This window comes from Schistocerca americana, chromosome 4 (genome assembly GCF_021461395.2).
Source record: "Schistocerca americana isolate TAMUIC-IGC-003095 chromosome 4, iqSchAmer2.1, whole genome shotgun sequence".
NCBI lineage: Eukaryota > Metazoa > Arthropoda > Insecta > Orthoptera > Acrididae > Schistocerca > Schistocerca americana.
Window position 1 is genome coordinate 451,529,702 of NC_060122.1, and position 6,436 is coordinate 451,536,137.

Below are 6,436 nucleotides of genomic sequence, written 5' to 3' on the forward strand. Positions count from 1 at the left end.
TAAGAATTTAAACACAAATATGAACGAAATTCTTTCCTTCGTTGGGATTGAAATTCTAATGGGTACATTCGCGCTACTACAAGCCAAGATGCACTGGAGTAGGCAACTTGATCTGCTTCTCGTCAATGATACTGTGACTCGGGACAGGTATTTCAAGTTACAAAATAGTTTACATTGCGCAAACAATTTACACGATCATGATAGGAGTGACAAACTTTGGAAATTGAGGCCAGTCATTAATTTTTGCAGGAATAGGTGTCTCGCCTTGCCACAGTCTAAACATCTCTCAATTGATGAGCAGATAATTCCATTACCTGGCAGATGTGCAATGACAATTTGTGTGCCATCTAAGCCTAATCCTCTTGGGTTGAATTTTATGTTGGTGTCTTCAGATGGTTTAGTTCTTGACTTCATAATATATACTGGCAAAGGAACAGTGCCTGACACTGAATTAAAAGAAATAGGTTTAGGTGCAAGTGTAATTAAGCTTTTGACTGTGACAGTTCCAAAACAAATGGACAGCATGTAACATATAGTGACAGACTTTTTACAGGAAAGTCTCCAAAGAAATAATCTTGGATGAACGGGAAATTACTGGGAGTTCAAGAGAAGATGAAGACATAAACCCAAAAGAAGAAAAATTGTCTCCATGCCAAGCAAGCAACTCGAAACGACCCGACTCAGCATATTCGTCAATACTTAGAGGCAAGAAATGCTTCTAAATGTCGCTTTGAAGGTTGCCTATCCCGCACAAGAAACTTGTGCAAGAATTCTAATGTTTATTTATGTGTGACTAAACAATTGTTCAGTAAAATTTCGTCAACATTAACTTTAATATGTTTTTCAATGTATTATTTATTTACCAATTAAAACCTGTAGTCCATATATGTGTAAAAATGGTTCAAATGGCTCTGAGCACTATGGGACTTAACATCTGAGGTCATCAGTCCCCTAGAACTTAGAACTACTTAAACCTAATTAACCTAAGGACATTACACACATCCATACCCGAGGCAGGATGCGAACCTGCTACCGTAGCGGTCGCGCGGTTCCAGACTGTAGCGCCTAGAACCGTTCGGCCACCACGGCCGGCACATATATGTGTACCTCAAATATTTTAGACTGTACAAAAAATAAAAATACAAATAATATAATTCTAAATGTAATTATGTGTTAGACTAATAAAAATAACACTGAAAACAATTTTCCTCCTCTATTTTATCTTCAGGACTCAAGAGGATACATAATGATCCAGTGGCTTCAAGCACATGAAACTGGCTCGTGAACATGATTATGACAAACTGGGCATAGACAGAATATGATATCATATACATACCATCCACTCAGAAAATGATTCTAAGAATTGCTTGCAACACACAATAAACTTCATTAATAGATTTCAAAGGTTTTCAATGACGTTAGCTGCTCGTCTGAAAGAACAGACACCTTGTGTGATCCAGCGGCCGTACAAATACTATTCAAAGTTTTTCAATGACGTTAGGCGCATTTGGGTCGTGAAACGAAATGATGGTACCAGGAGGAAATTTGTGCCAGACACGGATTTTAACCTGGATCTCCCTCTTAACGTGAATGGTCGCTTTAATCGCCTAGGTCGTTCGACCCAAATTTCCAGGCTGTTACACCTATTTGCGTAGCGTCACCTACACATGAGCCCCCCCCCCCACTCGCCATTTGGGATTCCTGCAAGGGATCAAGCTTGGTGTGTACCTGCAGTAAAGATTGGATCTTTGGTCGTCACACCTTTATATATGCAGAATGAGTCACGTAAAACGTAACACACCTTTCAAAAAATGTGTGTGAAATCTTATGGGACTTAACTGCTAAGGTGATCAGTCCCTAAGCTTACACACGACTTAACCTAAATTATCCTAAGGACAAACACACACACTCATGCCCGAGGGAGGACTCGAACCTCCGCCGGGATCACACCTTTTACTTCGTGAGCGGTTACACATATTGAAACGCGGTTTTCGGCAAATCTTAGAGCGTCTTTGGGCACCTATGTTTTTGTTTGGTTAATGTTTTTAGCGTTGGTAATCAACTGAGATATTGAAGCAAGTATGTTTTTTTTATATGGAACAGTACACTTTTTATAACTGTAATCGATAGCTCTTGAGAAGACAATTAAATGATATAGCGTTGCTAATGTTGACATTGAAACCTGTCGTTAAAAAAAGTCGAGAAATGTCCTCGAATGTGAAAGCACGGCATTAGCGGTGCAAAGGCTGCGTAGTTGTACACCGTTAAGGTGGGCCTGCGCTATGAGAATAAAGCTCTATTTGTCCTTGAACCAACTTACGACCTAGGTGCAAGTTCATCTACGAATGATTTATATGGAAATACGACATAGGTTAGAATGTATCGTATCACAAAGGGCATAGGAAAATTATTTCACATCAGTATATCCTTCCGGATTTACGTGAACTGAAACAGAGAAATTAACTGTTCTTCTTCCAAAATAGAGAGGTGTTATACGCTGCAAAAATATCTGCATGTTAGAAGGAAGATTTTACCTTTGTTTTACTATACGTGGCTGTGTGCTTCTTAGAGATAAAATACATGCTGTCCGACAAGTGACTATACCTAAACAGCTTTAAATTACATCATATGGGACACAGTGGTTGAACTAAACGTTTTATCAAAATTACTTCGATAACCACCTGTACAACCCGCAAAATAAATGGTCGTCTTAACAAAACGTTGTTTCACGTTGAACGAAAGCGCTTAATGACAGTGTTACCAGCTACGTACAATGCACGCTGTCGACTTATTTTACATTGCAATTCAATTTCATACACACCTAAATGAAATAAACAAATTACTAGCAATGATTTGGTAACCACCCAAATCGCATGGCATAAATTTATACTTATATGGATATGGTGTCTGTTCTTTCGGACATGTCCGAAAGAGTAGACACCATTGATGACCTGCAGCCGTCTAGAAAGAAATTAGAATTATATTAATACCCTCAGCTGCTAACGGGCGTTGATATATATCAACGGGAACAGGTGATAATGTGTGCCCCGACCGGGACTCGAACCCGGGATCTCCTGCTTACATGGCAGACGCTCTATCCATCTGAGCCACCGAGGACACAGAGGATAACGCGACTGCAGGGACTATCTCTCTCACGCCTCCCGCGAACCGCACATTCTACCTTGTACATCCACACACTACATTCGTAGTGTCCCTCCCCAACACACTCATTACTCGTGGAAGACATTCTTACCAACTCCCGTAAGAGTTCGGGGAATATGTGTGCATCCGCACAGGAGAAGAAGGTCATGTCCAAAAGAACACACACCATATCCATATAAGTATATAGTTCTGGCAACACCGGCCATGACCTTCTTCTTCTGTGCAGATGCACATATATTCCCCGAACTCTTATGGGACTTGGTAAGAATGTCTTTCACGAGTAATGAGTGTGTTGGGGTGGGACACTACGAACATAGCGTGTGGACGTAGGCCTACAAGGTGAGAATTTGGGTCTCGTGGGAGGCGTGCGCGAGATAGTCCCTGCAGTCGCGCTATCCTCTGTGCGCTCGGTGGCTCAGATGGATAGTGCGTCTACCATGTAAGCAGGAAATCCTGGGTTCGAGTCCCGGTCGAGGCACACATTATCACCTGTCCCCATTGACATATATCAACGCCCGTTAGCAGTAGAAGGTTTTAATATAATTCTGATTTTGACATAAATTTTGTCTTCCAAAAAAATTAACTTATCCTGTATTTGAGTACGTGTTCAAATTGTTGACCATGGACTAGAAGGCACATCTGCAATCGCCGTTCGAAAGAACAACGAACAGATGTAATTATAGTGGATTATATGGTAGAGCGTGCACTGGCGGTTCTACGTCAGATATCTTCTGGCGTAGTTCGAGCTTCGTCATGGACTGCATCTCTGAGTGCTCCCCAAAGAGAGAAATCAAGAGGAGTGAAATCGGGGGAATTCGCAGACCATTTGAAGATAGAATTTCGTCCAATCCAACGTCCAGGCAAGTTCTCATTCAGTATTTGTGTTGCCACAAGGAACGAGTGAGCTGGATAACAGTCGTGTTGCAGCCACGTACACTGTCGAATATCCAGTGGTACCTCTTCTAGAAGGACCGCCAGAATGTTCGTCAGAAAGTGTGCGTACGAATATCCATTTAGGGCGCCTGAGATGAAGTAAGGTCCCACAATGTAATTTCCCATGATGCCGCACCGTACGTTTACTCTCCACGGCCGTTGACATTGCACCTGAGGAAGCCAGTGTGTATTTTCGGCTGCCCAATAGTGCACGTTATGCAAAATCACATTAGCGTGATTAGTAAACGTTGCCTCATCGGTAAGGAGCATATGATGGAAAAACATAGGGTCGTCTCTCAGTTGCTGAGGGGAAACCGAAAAAATTCTGTACGACGTTAGGAACCACGGTCGTCGAGTGCCTGATGCGACTGATGATGAGGATGGAAATTCTGTCGATGCAAGGCGCTAATGTCACTCGTCTGGCTGATTCCAAATTCCTTGGCAATATGTCTCGCACCACTGTGTGGATTAAATCAGCGTGGTAGCCAGAACGGCTTCTTGGTGTTCTCTGTTAGTTGCAGTCTTCTTTCTCGCCCTCTTTTCGACGTTAAAGCAGCCTGTCCGCACTAGCTTCTTAATGATTTGTGCAGTTGCCTGGCGCGTCGAACACTGGCGATCCAGATAGATAGCCCTATACCGCTGTACTCTTTTTACGGCATCTCTTTTACTTCCACCATATAAAAGTAGTATAGCCAACTACTCCTCATTGGTATACATCTCTGCAGGCAACGAATGCTGAAGCAGAAACGAGAGGCCTGCAGTGCAGAAAAGTAAACAGGCAGTTGTGTTGACATTCTGGCACAGCGTAGCACGACAGATTTGCCTGACGATGTTTGCACCATCAATGCCGATTCCGGCCACCGAGCTCGCAAATTCTAGGATATTTTTCGAATTTTTTTACGATATGTTTCAACGTCAACATTAACAAACGGTGCATCACTGTATATCCTGTTGAGATTGGTCTTTCAGATCATGGTGCACAGCTAGTTACAGTACATGACATAGCTCCATGCAGTATATCAAATCAGACTTTCAAAGCAGTGCGTTCAATTGCAAACTTTAGGGAAAGCCTACAGCAGCTAGACTGGGATGAAGTGTATAAGGAACCCGATGCAAACTTGAAATATAACTTATTTCGCGATACATTTTTAAGGGTATTTGAAAATTATTTTCCCAAGAAAATAAACATAATTCCAAGAAAACCTATAAAAAACCTTGGCTAACTAAAGCAATAAGAATGTCTTGCAACCGTAAAAGAGAACTGTATCTAACAGCAAGAGGGAGTACTGACCCCGAAATTGTTCAATATTATAAAAACTATTGTGCGGTACTAAGAAATGTTATTAAAAAGTCCAGAAGCATGTGTATCATGTATGAGATCAGTAACTCTGATAATAAAATTAAAGCAATTTGGAATATTATTGAAAGGGAAACAGGGCAACCATGAGCACAGGAAGACTTTAGTGCCATAAAACTGAATGACAAGTGTACTAACAAACAATCAGAAGTTGAAAATATTTTCAGTAATCATTTTTTAAATGTTGTGGAGAAAATAGGATCTAGATCTTCACTAGAAGAGGCATGGCTACTAATAGAAGAGGCCATACCTGTGCAGTTTGAAAGAACTGTAATTCCACCAACCTCTCCCTCTGAAATCAGTAAAATAATAAACTCACTGAAAAGTAAAATCTCTTACGGAATTGATGGCATTTCCAGCAAGGTACTTAAAGCTTGTTCCCCACAGATAAGTAGGATTCTTAGCCACGTATGTAATAGCTCTTTGGAGCAGGGTGTTTTCCCCGATAGACTGAAATATGCCATTGTGAAACCATTGCATAAAAAGGGGGATACGTCGGATGTCAACAACTACCGCCCAATCTCTCTTCTGACAGCTCTATCAAAAATTTTTGAGAAAGTAATGTATTCAAGAGTAGCCTCCCATATTTGTAAAAATAAAGTACTAACAAAATGTCAGTTTGGTTTTCAGAAAGGCTTTTCAACAGAAAATGCTATATACGCTTTCACTGGTCAAATATTAAATGCTCTGAATAACCGGACATCACCCATTGGTATTTTTTGTGATCTCTCAAAGGCCTTTGATTGTGTAAATCATCGAATTCTTTTAGATAAGCTAAATCATTGTGGTTTGAGGGGGCCAGTGCACAAATGGTTTAATTCATACTTAACTGGAAGATTGCAGAAAGTTGAAATAAGTGGTTCATGTAATGTTAAAACAACAGCTGATGCCTCAAACTGGGGGGTTATCAAGTACGGGGTCCCACAGGGTTCGGTCTTAGGTCCTTTACTGTTCTTGATATACATTAATGACTTACCATGCCAC

General features: G+C 41.1%; 1 non-coding gene across 1 annotated transcript; it reads right to left on the reverse strand.

The window, feature by feature from the left end:
* Positions 1-3,043: 3,043 nt before the first annotated feature.
* Positions 3,044-3,117, reverse strand: Trnat-ugu. Its single transcript has one exon. It is a non-coding gene; the product is annotated as a tRNA-Thr (tRNA).
* Between the last annotated feature and the right edge of the window lie 3,319 nt (positions 3,118-6,436).